Here is a 16,736-nt window from a genome sequence, read left to right on the forward strand (position 1 = left end):
AAGATTTGGGATTCAGAAGATAGTGGGCCCAAGAAAGGAGTGAGGAAAGAGTACTCTGTGGATAATAAAGAGAAGTTCATGGAAAAAACAACTGAGCAAAATGCCTAAAAAGAAAGAAATCCAGATTGGAACAAAAGGACAGAGGGCTCCAAGAAGTTTGGATTCAAGAAAAATATGAACTGATAAACTGAGGTGTTTGATTACAATAAGAGGTATTTTTCAGTTCTTGTCAGTGAGCAATTAAAACTACAGGGAAAAAAAAATGAATAGATGCACAGGAAGCAAAGTGCAATCATAATCTACATGGCTCAGTCGTTAACGATATTTACATCATTATCATCTCTACAATGAGCAGCAATTCAACAAAAATTAAGAAGAAATACATGGAGAAAAGAGGAAAGGTAGTGTTAGAAAATGAAAACAACCTTATTCCTAGTAGGGAGTCAGAATATAATGTAAGTGTTTTTTAATTAATAGACTTTATTTTTTAGAAGTTTTATATTGACAGAAAAATGGAACTTTACAGTAAACATTCTCAAGTGACCCCTCCCGCTCACATACAGTCTCCCCTGTTGTTCATATCTTACTTTAGTATAGTACATTCATTATAATTAATGGACCAATATTGATTTATCACTATTAGGTAAAATTTATCACTGTAAACTATAATTTAGATGAAGGCTTATATTCCATGTTATACAGCTCCATTGGTGAAGGAAGAAACTAAAATGCATCCTGCCCTGTATCTACCATTACAATATCATACAGAATAGTTTCCCTACCCTAAAATTCCCCTGCATTTCACTTATTGATCTCTCCATTCTCCAAACCTCTGGCAACCACTTCTCTTTATGCCATCTCTATAATTTGTCTTTTCTTTTCAGAAAGTCAGCGTTGGAATACTATGGGTAGTCTTTTCAGAACAACTTCTTTTACTTAGCAATATGCATTTGAAGTTCCTCTGTGCCTTTTCAGGGTTTAAGAGCTCATTTCTTTTTATTGCTGAAGAATCTTTCATTGTATGCTTGTACCACAGTTGCTTCCTCCACTTATCTAAATTGAATGACATCTTGGTTGCTTCCAGGTTTGGAAAAGTATGAACAAAGCTGTTATAAAATTTATGTGCAGATTCTTATGTAGCCATAAGCTTTTCACTCATTTAGAGAAATATGTACGTGAAATATCGCTGTATCCTATGGTAAGATTATTTTCCGCTTTGGAAGAAACTGCAGAACTGTCTTCCAAAGTGGCTGGACCGTTTGCATTTTCACCAACAATGAATGAGACCTCTTGTTATTCTGTGTCCTTAACCAGCATTTGCTGTTGCCATATTTTGGATTTTAACCACTTTAAAAATGAGTAGTATACCTAATTGCGATTTTTATTTTCAACTCCCTGATGATATTTGATGTTGAGCATCTTTTCATATGCTTAGTTGCTATCTGTGTATCTTTGTTGGTGAGGTGACTCCTATGATCTTTTCCCTATTCTTAAGTTGAATTGTTTCCTTATTGTTGAGTTTTATGAGATCTTTGTGTATTTTAGATGCAAGTCCTTTATCAGATATGTGTTTTACAAATATTTTCTCTCAGCCTGTTGCTTGTATCTTAATTTTCTTAACAGTGTCTTTTATGGGACACAGGTTTTTAATTTTTAATAAAGTCCAACCTAACCATTTTTCTCTCATGAAATTTACTTTATAGTATTTTATCTACAAACCCAAGGTCACCTAGATTTTCTTCAGTTATATTCTGGCATTTCATAGTTTGTGTTTTCCATTTAGGTCTATGATCTATTTTGATTTAATTTGGGGGAAAGATATAACGTCTATGTCTAGAATTTTTTTTTATGTGGATATCCAGTATTTCTAGCACCATTTGCTGGAAAAGATTATCTTTTCGTCATTGAATTGCCTTTGTTCCTTTTTCAAAGACCAATTGACTCAATTTGTGTGAGTCTATTTCTAGGCTCTCTATTCTCTATTCTTTTCTGTTGATATATTGGTCCATTTCTTCTCCAATACAATGTCATCTTGATTACTGTAGCTTTATAGTAAGTCTTCAAATTTGGTGGTATCATTCCTCCAATTTTGTTCTTTTTTAGTATTGTATGGATTATCCCAGGTCTTTTGCCTTTTCAAAAAATGTTATAATCAGTTTGTTGATACACTCAAAATAACATGCTGTCATTTTGATTGGGATTGCACTGAATGTATAGATCAAGTTGAAAATGACATCTTAAAATATTGAGTCATCTTATCCAGGAACATGGAATATTTCTCCATGTATTTTGATCGTCTTTGATCTTTTTTATCAGAGTTTTTAGTGTTCCTCATATAGATCTTGTATAATTTTTTTTAGATTTATGCCTAAATATTTCATTTCTGAGCATTAATGCAAATGGTTTTGTGTTTCAGGTTCTAATTGTTCATTGTGGTTATACAGGAAATGTTAACCTTATATCCTACAATCTTGCTATAATATCTTAATAGTTCCAGCGATTTTTTTTGGTCAGATCTGGGATTTTCTACATATATAATCACATCATCATCAAACAAATGCAGTTTTATTTCTGCCTCCCCAATCTATATACTTTTTATTTCCTTGTGTTATCGCATCCCAGTACAATGCTGAATAGAAGTAGTAAGAAGGGGCATCTTTGCTTTATTTCTGATTTTAAGAGAAAGCAACCTTCTGCATCAAAGGAAGTCAGAATATAATGTGTAAAATTTTTAAAGACAATAAAAATATATCATTAAATAGCAAATATAAATGGTAAAAAGGATTAAAGAGTTTTCCTTTGGAGTGTGGAATGTAGAGAACAAGGAGGAGTGACAGAGAGTCCTGCTATTCATCACTATATCTTTTCCTACTATTTGACTTGTAAAACATATGCTCCTGTGAATAATATCTTAATAATTTTCTTCATAGTGATATCATGAGTAATGTTAATGAGGTCTATTTTTGTGACTAACTGGGGACAACTTATATAAATCAGCACAGTTTCTGATACATAGAAAGTAACCTTTGGATGTAATTAAGGCATACTAAACACTCCAAAAGACATTCCTTCTACTAGACAACTAGGTCCTTGATGAAACAAAAACTTTAATGCACTTTGAGGTATACAGTAAATAAAAGAACACCTCTCAAATTCTCTGTCTTAAATGCTACCAACCCCTAACTTTTTTGAGAGAAAAAAAAATTGGCAGCTGAAATGAGCAACAAAGTCAAAAGTGAGGCATCAAAAGGCTGTCTTTCTCTGCAGGATAATGTACTATCAGACTGTGTTTATTTTCTGTACTGCATAATAACTAAGTATCACAAACTTAGTGACTCAAAGCAACATGCAGTTTCTGTGGATCAGTAGTCTTGGTTTAGCTGGGTCCTCTGCAAGACTGCAATCAAGCTACCAACAAGGTCCAGGTTCTCATCTAGAAGCTTGACCGGAGAAAGTTTGTTTTCAAGTTCATTAACCTTGTTATAAAAATTTATTTCCTTGCAGTTTTAAGACTCATAGCAGCTCCCTTCTTCAAAGACAGCAAGAAGGGCAAGATTTTAAAGCAAGTCAGCTAGGATGATGGAGTCTTATACAATGTAACATAAAATCACCTTTGCCATATTCTTTTGGTTAGAAGCAAGTTATAGGACCTGCCCACACTGAAGGAGAGGGAATTATACAGGAACATGTACATGGTGGCCATCTTAAGGTCTGTCCATCATAAGACTGATAATGATCAGGATTCTAAGGGCAATGGGGAGGAAGATGGTAGAAGTGGAGATTTCTTCATTTAGGCAATAACTCAAAGGGGCGTAAAAAGGATCACCCACTATCCATAACACCATTTGGCTTCTCACAAAAAAAAAAAAAAGGAAGGAACTCTTTCAGATGTTTAACTGCATAAAGAATATCAGGTTGTTTCCAAAGTGCTTATATCAATGTATATTTCAAAATTAACTCTGGATGATATAACATTCTCAACTTAGGTTTCTAGACCCCTACATAATAAAAATCAGTAAAATTTATGTTTATTTTTAAAAGTGCAGACATAAAATGAGAGTCTGAAAAAACAACAAAGGATAGTTATGATTCCACAGAATTTAGATACTTAAATAATCAGAAATGGTTTATAAACTGGGAATTAAAGGGGTGCATGGGTGGCTCAGTTAGTTAAGCGACTGCCTTCAGCTCAGGTCATGATCCTGGAGTCCCGGGATTGAGTCCCGCATCGGGCTCCCTGCTCAGCAGGGAGTCAGCTTCTCCCTCTGACCCTCCTCCCTCTCATGCTCTCTATCATTCTCTCTCTCTCTCAATAAAAAAAAAAAAAATCTTTAAAAAAAACCTGGGAATTAAATATTGCAAAAATGAAAAAGATTTATTTTAAAGACAGGCAAAATGACATACTATAAAATAACAAACCATATTTTTAAAGTAATTGAATAAGTGTTTCAAAATAAAAAGATTGTTGAAATCGGAGAATTGCTGAAAGATTAAAAAAGAAGATTAAATATATTGCTAAAGACAGTAAAATTGGAAAATAAATAGAAGATGCACAGACTCCTGCATGCAGGGGGAAAAAAGGTCAAAAATATGAAAGAATGGCTTGAATGATGGAGAAAACAGAATGAGATAATTTAACATATATTTTACCAGAGTCCCAGGAAGAGAGGATAGACAGATGAAGGGTGAGCTATATTTGAAGAGATAATGGACGCAATTTTTTCAGATCTAATGGGGAAAATAAAAACAATCTACAAATGCAGGAGACAAAATTAATCCCAAATAGATCCATAAAAAGAAATTCACACCTAGATCCATTGTACTTAAACTTCAGAATACCAAGCTGATTTTGAAATTTATTTGGAAGATCAAAGGCCTGTGAGTAGCCAAGACATTACTCAAGCTGAAGAATAAAGAGGAGCTATTTGCTGTACCAGATATCAAGTCTCATTATAATGCTATTATAATTAAGTCAGTGTTGTAGTAGTGCAGGAATAGATAAGGTGACCTGTGGAACAAGAATAAGACAAGAGAGGGGCGCCTGGGTGGCTCACTTGTTTAAGCGCCAGACTCTTGATTTGGGCTCAGGTCATGTTCCCAGGGTCCTGGGATCAAGCCGCTGTGTTCAGCTCCACACTCAGCAGGGAGTCTGCTTGAAGATTCTCTCCCTCTCCTTTTCCCCCACACTCGTGCAGGCTCTCTCTCTTTCTCTCTAAAATAAATAAATCTTGGGGGGGAAAAAAGAATAAAACAAGAGAAAGAGAGCCTACAAATAAAGCCACACATATAACGCAAACTCAGGGGCACCTTGGTGGCTCGGTTGGTTAAGTGTCATGATCTCAGGGTCCTGAGGTTGAGCCTCGTGTCGGGCTCCAAGCTCAGCATGGAGTCTGCTTGTCCCTCTCCCTCTGCTCCTCCCCCCAGCTCGAATAAATAAATAAAATCTTTTAAAAAAATGATGCAAACTGAGGGTATGACAGAAATAGCCTATGAGGAAAAGAAGGGACAATTTAATAAGTGATGTATTTATCCATATGGCTATAATTAAGTTGGATTGTTACCATACACCATACACACGATATATGCCAGATGACTATGTCCTTAGATATAAAAGGCAAAGCTTTAAAATTTTGTTAGAGATTATATGAGAACAATTTTTAAATTTGTGTTAGGGGATGATTTAAAATATTAAAATAAGATACAAGATTGATAAACTGTTAAATTTAAGAAATTCTATTTATAAAAAGGCATCATGAGAAAGGGAAAATCAATTCAACATTATAGATAATATTTATGACACATATAACCAATAATAAAATAATAGCCAAAGAATAAACAACACCTACAACTCAGTAAGAAAAATAAAATAACCCAGGGAAAAATGACAAATAAAAACAAGAGTAGGCATATCACGAAAGAGAAAGCATGAAGAGTAATACACATATAAAATTATATTCAGTTTTATGATTATGGAAATTCAAATTAAGATCACATTGAATTATGTATTTGTACCAACTAATTTGATCACAAATTAAGAAGTCTTCCAAGGCCCAGGATCAGCTGGTTGAATTATAAATTGATACAAGCACATTGGAAACAATTTGGTCCTATCTTGAATGGTTGAACACTGGAAAGTTCCCACAATCTGGCCACTTTCTTTAAGGTATCAATTTGGACAATTCTTACGTGAGTACACCAACAGCTGTGTACAAGAATGGTCATAATGGCATTATTAATAATAGAAAAAGATACATAAATGGAAATAACACAATAAGAAAATGAATAAATAATAGCATATCGCTCAATATAAAATTATGCTACAGTATATAGATGACACTCAGAAATTAAATATAAGGTTAAGTTAAAAAATCAGCCACCTTAGAGGACAGAAACATCATGATTCCATTTTGTAAAGCTCAAAACCAATCCAAGACAAACAATATTATTTGGTAATTGATATGTGTGTGTGATTAACGGCAATGGTAATGATTAGCAATTAAAACTGGCACAGTGCTTACCATTTGAAAGTCCTCTCCTGTGTGCTACAAATGTATTAACCAGTATAATTCTTATGTGAGGTAGATATTATAGCTATCCCTAAAAATAACAATTTAGAAACTGAGGCAAACAGGTTAAGTAACTTGCCCAATGCAATTGGTCTGGCTCAGAGTGTGAATTCTTAACGTCTATGCTATATTGCATATAAATGATATTTGGGAGGTTTGTGTAAAACAGGGAAATAGAATGGGGAGGAGCACGCAGGTTTATGCAAAGGAATTGGTAACATTCGAATTTTAGTTCCAATGGTGAACGATAAGTATGCATTTTAATGTTTTCTACTTTAACTTTTATGTATATGTCATGCTTATTATTTAGTAGCTTTCAAAATGTATGTAAATATTTTTTGAAAAAATAGAGCTACCCTATGACCCAGCAGTTGCACTCCTGGGTATTTAACCCCAAAGACACAGATGTAGTGAAAAGAAGGGCCATATGCACCCCAATGTTCATAGCAGCAAGGTCCACAATAGCCAAACTGTGGAAAGAGCCGAGATGCCCTTCAACAGATGAATGGATAAAGATGTGGTCCATATATACAATGGAATATTACTCAGCCATCAGAAAGGATGAATACCCAACTTTTACTTCAACCTGGATGGGACTGGAGGAGATTATGCTCAGTGAAATAAGTCCAGCAGAGAAAGTCAATTATCATATGGTTTCACTTATTTGTGGAACATAAGGAACAGCATGGAGGACATTAGGAGAAGGAAGGGAAAAATGGGGGGGGGATTGGAGGGAGAGATGAACCATGAGAGACTATGGACTCTGAGAAACAAACCGGGTTTTAGAGGGGAGGGGGTATTGGTTAGCCCAGTGATGGGTATTAAGGAGGGCACGTACTGCATGGAGCACTGGGTGTTATACAAAAACAGTGGATCGTGGATCACCACATCAAAAACTAATGATGTACTGTACGGTGACTAACATAACATAATAAAATTTAAAAAAAAAAAAAACATAGAATTTGATGATAATTAGGCTGTCACCTGAACGTCTGCTTCCAACAGCAAGGTCAGATCTGCTTTTTCCTACGATTCTATCTAATGGTAGCTCTCCCATCAGCATCGCTAGTTAGGTATTTTCCTATACACCAGGCATTGTTCTAATTATTTAATATGCTTTCATTCTCATATTATTCACAATAATCTTGTGATTTAGGTATTTTTATCATCCCTATTTTGTAGTTAGGAAAAAAGGGAGGAAGGGGACATAGAGAAAGAAGCTAAGTAACTTGCTCAAGGCTGCATAGCTAGACAGTACCGAAACCAGATTTCCAACAGTTCTTCCAATACTGCCTCTCTTTATGGAGCACAAGTTAATCTCATCCACTCAAAGCAAAAGAAGATGGTAAATTAATTCTAAAATAGACCCTCCCAAAGTTATATGTATGATTTTTGTATTAGCTGTAATCACCTAAGCCAGTGGTTTCTAAGCATTATTTTATTTACCCTGTATTCAAAGTAAATTTATATAGAAGCCCAATATATAAAATTGATAAAAGCAAAACTACTCTGGTTTTGGTGCTAAGATGAAAATCCATCTATATATATTTTTTTTTCCAGAGGTTCTACCACACATATTTGGAAATTCTGCAACATTTTATGGGTAATCAAGAAGTGTTGATGATAGATTAGATTATTGGCTCCATTTCTCTCTCCCTGTTTATTATAGAAATATGCATCCATGCCCAATTTAGGCATAATTCTCTCTAGTAGGCAGAATGTATTTCCCTCTCTATTGCTCTTGAGCTTGGCCATGTGACTTGCTTTTGCCAATGAAATAGTAGCAAATGTGGCATGCAGAGACTTATTTAAAGACTACTGTATAATTTGGCTTGCATTCTTGTGCTCCTACCATTGCAATGAGAAGATCATGCTCTGAGTAGCTACCTGTCCTATGATAGGATATATGGAATACACCCTAACCTGACCTACAGATGAACCCAGCTAAACTAAATCAAGCTCAGCCAAGACCAGCCAAACTTCAGCTGACCCACAGACATGCACAGAGAGCATTATGGCAGTAAAAGCTGTCTAATATAGTAGTTGCATTGTAATTCACAAAATACTATTAAAAGAACAAAACAGAAGTCCAAAATATACCAAATTCCTCAGAGTTTAAAACGCTTCCATGAGAAGCAGTACCACATTGTAAAGGAGATGGCCTCCAGTGTCTGGCAGACGTGGTTATAGACAGAAATTACTAAGTCTTTGGACCTCAGTAATCACATCTAACATATGTACAAATGGTTTAGAAATTGTATATATAAAGAGTTTCGAGCATATAGACATTTAAATGGTAGTATTGTCAAAAACAAATAAATTAAAAAATGGTAGTATTGTTATATCACATCATACAATATATTAATCAAGTTAATGAATACATAGGAACTTCTTAAAAAACACTTTGAGAACAGAGATACCTTATATTTACCTCTATTTTATCCTCACAGACTCACTGTATATATATATATATATATATATATATATATATATATATATATATAATGTATATATATTATATATATTATATATATAACTAGGTGTTGGGACAAACCCAGAATATGCCCCATGACTCAAGAGCCTTGCCCCTTCCTTATTTTTCTGAAAGTAATACTGGCAGAGGAAAGGGTCTAGTTTATTAGATGGTGATCCCACAGTTCTATTTGACAACAAACATTTAACTTTCCATTTCCTTATTGTTTAAGATTCTGAAGATGCCTGACATTTCTTGTCAAAAATTTACTCATCTATTATGTACCACTAAATGTGTGGTGTCCTACATTTGAACTCATCTTCTACAACACACAGAATCTGTTGACAAATGTCTCTTTTTTTTCCACAGCCTTTATAATATGATGACTCATTCCCTCGTGGGTGGTAGGTAACTGCCCTTGGTCACTAAGTGAATGATTTGGAAAGCCTCTGTGGCTGAACATATTTGAGCTAAATGATGCGGTGGGGAAGATGGGGTCACGGGAAGAGCATAGTGCTGCAGATTGTCAAATGGTGCATGGCAGGCATCAGGAATGTGGTGCAGATGGAGAGGCAGTGAATACGTTACAGGTACTTACTGCAGCAATTAGAACAAGCAGAAATCCACACAGGTTCCCCTTGGATATTGGAATATGGTGTCGGTATTCTCAAAAATACAGATGGTGTTTCAATACACATAATAGCCTTAACTCTCACCATCTGGACCCAAAAGAGACTGCTTGCTTGGATTCCCTAATCCGTGACCGTGTTTTATTGCATGGGTAGCAATTAGAAGTGACATTTCTCCACTTCTGTGTGTTTTGTTTTGTTTTTTACTGATAATCTTAACATTCCTATTTTCTTTCTCTGAACTGCTCCCTCTAACCTTGTCACTTATAGCCTCTCTGCTCTGAGCTGATTAGGACACCTGATTCCAAGCAATTCTACTTTGCCCCTCATTCATCACATGTGAGCAAGTATGTAGTTGGGGAGTTTGAGTAGCACCCATTCATGCTCATAAATAATTTGGTTCTATCAATAAGCAAAAGAAGAAACATCTGGCATGAGCTTTTATGTTGTCTGTCTTGTATGACTTGAGAGGGAGGCACCTTTTTTGTGAGCTGCAGTAAAGATGGTACAAAGCAATCACTTAAGATACAATCCCATAGGAGTGGCAGGATAATTCTTTGAGATATTGATTTGTGTTTTGCCCTCCTGTCCATTTTAAGAGAGAAGCCAGGCCCCTATGCACATTCTTGCTTCAAGGGAGCTTCACGTTAGCAGGCTGATAGCGGAGGTTGCCTAGAAAAGGCACCCTTTTTACCCTACAGTTGAGTTTCTGGAAAAATTACTAGTGAACAATTTAAAGAGCAACAGGAAATAAAAGTGTTGGTTGAATTGTGTCCCCCAAAAAGATATACTGAAGTTCAAATCTGCAGTCCCTGTGAATGTGACCTAACTTAGAAATAGGATCTTTGTAGTAATCGAGTTAAGATGAGGTCATACCGGATTAGGACGAGCCTTAAATGCAGTGACTCACTAGCCACTTAGAAAAAAGCCATGTGAAGGCACAGAGACAAACAGGGTGAATACCACAGGAAAAAAAGAGGCAAAACCTAAAATGATGCATCTGTGAGTTGAGGGATTGCCAGCAACCACCAGGAGAAGCTGGGGAAAAGCTGTGAAAAAGATCCTGAGAGTCTCTAGAAGGAACCAACCTTCGCTGACACCTTGATTACATACTTCTAGCCTCCAGAATTGTGAGAGAATAATTTGTTTTTGTTTTAAGCCACCCCATTTATGGCATCCCTAGGAAACTAACATAAAAATAAAGTCCCTGTGGGGTAAAAAGAGAATCCCCTGAGGCTGACATGAGGTCATGATTGAAATGAGAAAAAAATCAAGAGGAAGAACTCTGGTAGCTCCATCACCTAGTTAATTCTGTGATAATGGGCAACTTACATAATTTCTCTAAGGTTCTTTTTCCTCCTCTACGAAGGAGAAAAGTTAATTTATTTGAACTACAACAATGCTCAATATACAATAGCTCTTATTCTTACAATCAGTGTCAACATCATTACTCCCACTTTGTGAAGTCATGGGAAGAGGGAACTGGCATCACAGCCAGGGCCCCAGCTGACCATGATACTGACCAAGCTGTGCTGTGCCTGAAATGGTGGACAGCTTTAACCCAGCTAAGCCATGGACCCACCTTAGAAAAACATGTGGTCCCAAGTCAGCTGAAATGTGCTTCCCTATTAGGCAAGAGAATATTCCTCAGGCTGTGTGGTTGCTTCCCATCCAACCCTGTGGAGGTAAGAAGTCAAAGTAGCTGTAGGAGTCGAGACTGGAAAGATTTATTATAGCATATCGTTCTCATGATTGACTTCATTTTGCCCTAGATAGAGCAGCAAGGATTCACAAAGACAAGCAAAAATGAAAAGATACCTCATATTTTCAGCTCTGTATTTTTCTAGGACATTTGTTGTATTAATTCATACAGTTGTCCTGTATGAGTCTCTACGGGATCACGATTGATTAGGGAATGGTTTGAGATTTGATCTCTGAGTGGGCTCCTTATCTTAATGGAAAGGAAGCAGATCCACAGCTCATGACTGGGCCATACCCCTCTCAAGTCAGCCATCTCATAAACGTGAGCCCCTGCAGGAAGTCTAAAGCCATCCCACCATCTCTGTAAAACTGTTCCATAAATCAGTGCATATTTTTATTGCCTTTGTAACTCAGATTAATGATCATTTAATACCATAATAGATGGTAAATACGTCACTGGCCTCATTTTGACCTCTATAGAGCAGCAAGGATGTACAGACGAGAAGAAGGTACCTCATATCTTCATGCAGAGTTAATCACTACTTGTTCCTATCTCTGTTTTTGTTGTTCTTTGATTATTTTTTAACCAGCACATTTATTTTTTTTCAAGTTTTTATTTAAATTCTAGTTAGTTGACATATAGTGTAATACTGGTTTCAGGAGTAGAATTTAGAGCTTCACCACTCACACACAACACCCATTGCTCATCACAACAAGTGCCCTCCTCAATGCCCAACACCCATTTACCCCTCCCCCACCCACCTCCCATCCAGCAACCCTCAGTTTCTTCTCTATAGTTAAGAGTCTCTTATGGTTTGCCTCCCTCTCTTTCCCTTCTCCCCCTACATTCATCTGTTTTGCTTCTTAAATTCCACATATTTAACCAACACATTTAAAAGGGCAGAGGGCCTGTGGTTCCTTGGTTCTGGTTCTTAGACCTGAGACATAACCCTGCTAAGCATCATCTTACAAGTTCACTTTTTTCTTGGCCTATCTGTACTTCCAGAATGACTTGCAGTTAGATTGTCTAGCATGATCTGCATTTGGTTTTGACAGATGAACTCCATGGCCCAAGACCAAAATGTAATCATTGCACTGAGGGGAGGCAGGAATCTAACAAGACTGGGAGAAATACGGCTAATCTAATCACTGGCTGTTAAGGTTGGCAGGAAGTGGCATAGAAAGGTCATTTGCATGTGGTCAGGGATAATGAGGATTAGAAGAGGCGTTGGGTTCCACAGTTACTGCACAAATGCCGAAATATTACAGGTAGATAACCCCTGGCCAGGACGAGTCTTAGAGGCAACATGTGGATTGAGGGATATACAATTGTTATTGAATCCCAGTATTCTACCTAGTCTCACTTCTGCATCATGCCATTGTACCTATTATTTGAAGTATCTATGATTTGGTGGGCAGCAGCTCATTAAGAAGAACCAAGCTATGTCCATCAACAAATGAATGGATAAAGAAGATATGGTATATATATACAATGGAATATTATGCAGCCATCAAAAAAATGAAATCTTGCCATTTGCAATGACGTGGATGGAACTAGAGGGTATTATGCTAAGTGAAATAAGTCAATCCGAGAAAGACATGTATCATATGATCTCACTGATTAGAGGAATTCTTAATCTCAGGAAACAAACTGAGTGTTGCTGGAGTGGTGGGTGTGGGAGGGATGGGGTGTCTGGGTGATGGACATTGAGGGGGTATGTGCTATGGTGAGCACTGTGAATTGTGTAAGACTAATGAATCACAGACCTGTACCTCTGACACAAATAATACATTATATGTTAAAAAAAAAAAAGAAGAAGAAGAAGATAGTAGGAAGGGAAAAATGAAGAGGGGGAAATCGGAGGGGGAAATGAACCATGAGAGACTCCGGACTCTGAGAAACAAACTGAGGGTTCTAGAGGGGAGGGGGATGGGGAGATGGGTTAGCCTAGTGATGGGTATTAAAGAGGGCACGTATTGAATGGAGCACTGGATGTTATACACAAACAATGAATCGTGGAACACTACATCAAAAACTAATGATATAATGTATGTTAATTAACATAATAAAATAAAATTTAAAAAGAAGAACCAAGCTAGCTTAATAAATAATATTTTGGAAGATATGTCATTCAATTATATAAAAGCGTTTTTCATATCACCTAAAGTTACCTTCTTGAACCTTTGCAGGTGCAAATGATATTAGATTATACAGTGAGCACTCATTATTGACATAGATGGCTTATTTTTAGCAAAGTAGCTCCTAGAATACTTTACAGCACCTACACATAGAAAGAAGTCTACATCTTAAAAAATACACTGTCAATTTGAACATGCAATTGGGTAATGAACTCTGTTAAGAACTTACTGCAGAAAGCAGGACTGTACACTAAGAACTTTTCCTTGATGCTTTTATGTAGACCATTGTAACGAATGAATTCTCCCCAAAGATGTCTTTATTAATATTTAAAGCATGAAATATTTCAAATCATTTACCTGTTATGCTTGGCTAATGGCTTTTGGGAAATTTGATGCTTAGACCATTTTATTTCATGGGAGGAGACTGCACTCTTAGAAATATTTAGAATGTGATACTTTATACCCCGACCTCCATATACAATATCATAATATATAAAGATCTAGTCAGGAAAAGCTAAATACAAATGGCAAACAATATCACAAAGCAAAATCAACTGAATTTATTTAAAGTCATATTGGTTTTCTCCTCTTTAAGATTTCTTAGATCCAGTTGATCATTTTCAAAATGTTGCAAGTACATGGGAAATGAGATCCCAGAAAACAATGACTCTATGTATTTTTTAGCATTATTTTCAGTAATCCACACCCTGCAATAAACCTCATCCTCATAAACAGTGACACATAGCAAATATTAGGTCTTCTGGACTGCAGTTGTATAGCTTAGGCAAAAACACATTTCAAAAATACATATGGATTTAGTCTGTTCCCTTTGTCTGCCTTGGAACATTCTATAAAGACTAAATTCTAAAGATGTCTGTCCCATCCTTCTCTGAAATGAAAATCGAGCTCATAAAAGAGAATCCAACTTAATTTGCCATTCTCCCATTTTCACAAAACACATGTTGAGTTTTACTGTAGACACTTCTTACAGCTCCTCTTGACATTTCTAGATGCTCTGGGCCTTAGACATTCAGGAATGAGGTCAGATTCTCCTGGTTCTAATCCTCAGTGTTTGGCATCTTAAGACTTCAGTTCACTTCCATTTCTTTCAAGATTTCTAATTGAAGTGAAGTGAAGAACTTTGTAGTTAGAAAAAGTGTTCCCATTTAATTTTCACTCTATATGTTGTTAGAATAAAATCTAAGCTGCTGTAACAAAAACTTCTCAAAATATAGTAGTAGTTTAGATACATAGATATTTATTTCTCCAGGTTGTAACAGTTCAAGGGGGTCAGCCGACTCTGTTCCATAAAGTAATTTGGGGACCTAGGCTGGTGCAGAAGTTCTTGTATTTCCATGAAGTTGCCTGCAAGGTTGCCCTGTTCATGGTCCTTTCTACTATGAAGATTAATATGAATCCAGTCCTGTCTGTCTAGTGCAAAGAAGGAAGGAGAGAGAGTCCAAGATTAGTAATTTTTTCTAAGGAATGAAGTTGAATTTGTATACATCACTTACATTCAGTTTTCACCGATGAAAAATTTATTCATGCACTTACACAACAGCTGCTTAGGAAGCAGTTAAATAGCTTTACAGGACAGCCATGTGGCCAAGGAGAGAAGAGATTGCTCAGAAACAACAAACAGTTGCATATCTAGAGGTTATGAATGATATGGTTCATTCTTAAACTTTTCCAAAATTGCCAATTGCAGAGGCCAGTTGTTAGTTTTTCTCATTGAGGGAGAGTGCTAGACAGTACCTCCATTACATCTTGACTGAATATAAAAAGAAACCACAGCTCATAAGAAAGTAAACCATAAATCTTGATACTGTTTTTACTCCTTCCCCATTCTGCATATCCTAAACCAAACAGAAATATGTCTAGTAGGACACAGTGTATCAAGTGCTATAAAATTATTTGGCTGGAAAAATTGACAGAAATTTCTTCTTCAAAGGCCATATTCTCACCTTGTAGGACTCAGTGGGCTTGCTCTTATTACCTGCTGAGCCCTGAGAGTTCTCCTAGCCCCAGTCAAAGAACTAAAGGAGGGTTAGTGCCTGTCTGGAGGACCTATGATATACGTTATAAGTGAAAATTTTCAGACATATCAAAATAAATATGGGATACAAACAAAACTATCGCACTGAGGTTAATAGGAGATAAAAATTTTAGTATTTCACAGGAATAAGAGATACTGTCCTGGAGAGAAGAGAGAAAGCAATTTGGGCAGGTGGCTCAATATTTTTGGAGGGAATGAATATCAGTATGAGTTCAGTGCTGTTTGCCCTGGCTATCTCTATCAAGAATAGTACAAAAACCTGACAGGCATATTCTCAGGCCATCCAGCTAGAGACTCTTATTTATTCTACCTTCAAGTTTTAATTTTTAGCAATATCCATTATCTCATAGTTGTCCCCTGTCAGCCATGGCCCTGGACCTTTAAATGTGGCCTGTACATATGGTAGTGTACCCAAAGTCCAACAATTGCATATATTTCATGTATTTGGTAAGGATCAACCTTAAGTTTAATTTCCAGATCAACTACTTCATGCTTGAATCTCTAGTCACTGGTGATGCTCTATAGCATCTTATTATCTGCCTCTGGCCCTTCTCTTGGTTTGGCCATTGTAGACTTTTATCTCTGCATACCAGTGCATGTCTTCAGAAGGCCCAGACCTGAAGACATGTCATTTGACAGACTACTCCCCATCAAAACATCTTTCTTCTTTCCTTCCCTTCAGGAAAATTGTATCCTGGCATTTTAGGTTATGCAAAGGCAAAACCGGGAGATGGAGATTCAGGAGGGATCCTGGAGATCTGATAGCAATTCACATTCAGTAAACAATCATAGTGTACTGCCCGCAAGCATAGTACACTGTCACGCAATACAAAGAAGTGGCATTCTTAGATGTTTGAGGAGCATATAGTCTAACTGGAGAGACAACAGAACTATTTAAAACACCTACAAAGTAAAATCAGTGTTTACCTGGTACTCACAAGAACAATGGAAATAAATTCACTGTAATTTAAAACAATAACTTCTTCCCACAATTGTGAATAACTAAGTCAGAATTATATTTCGGGACCTGAATGATTCATATAATGTTGTGAATATCTTACTTCGGATGCATGAATGTATATAGCTTTACAACAGAATTAAACTTTCTGTGAGATGCAATTTTCCTTGGACATCCTATGACCTTCAGACAGAATAATATTTGCCTTGGGCGC

The 16,736-nt window shown here is 36.4% G+C and overlaps 1 long non-coding RNA gene across 3 annotated transcripts in view; it reads left to right on the plus strand.

The window, feature by feature from the left end:
* LOC141374094 (uncharacterized) overlaps positions 1 to 16,736 on the plus strand; it is a 78,761-nt gene that overhangs the window by 12,550 nt on the left and 49,475 nt on the right. The window contains exon 1 of one of the 3 annotated variants that reach the window (XR_012380663.1): positions 11,200 to 11,353. The exons of the other annotated variants lie outside the window; for them this stretch is intronic. This is a non-coding gene — a long non-coding RNA (uncharacterized lncRNA). Of the gene's footprint in view, positions 1 to 11,199; positions 11,354 to 16,736 lie in introns of those variants that run through there. 3 annotated transcript variants of the gene reach the window in all.

This window comes from Callorhinus ursinus, unplaced genomic scaffold, assembly GCF_003265705.2.
Source record: "Callorhinus ursinus isolate GAN/ISIS: 27379988/994484 unplaced genomic scaffold, GSC_fseal_2.0 scaffold14, whole genome shotgun sequence".
In the NCBI taxonomy this organism is placed as follows: Eukaryota; Metazoa; Chordata; class Mammalia; order Carnivora; family Otariidae; genus Callorhinus; species Callorhinus ursinus.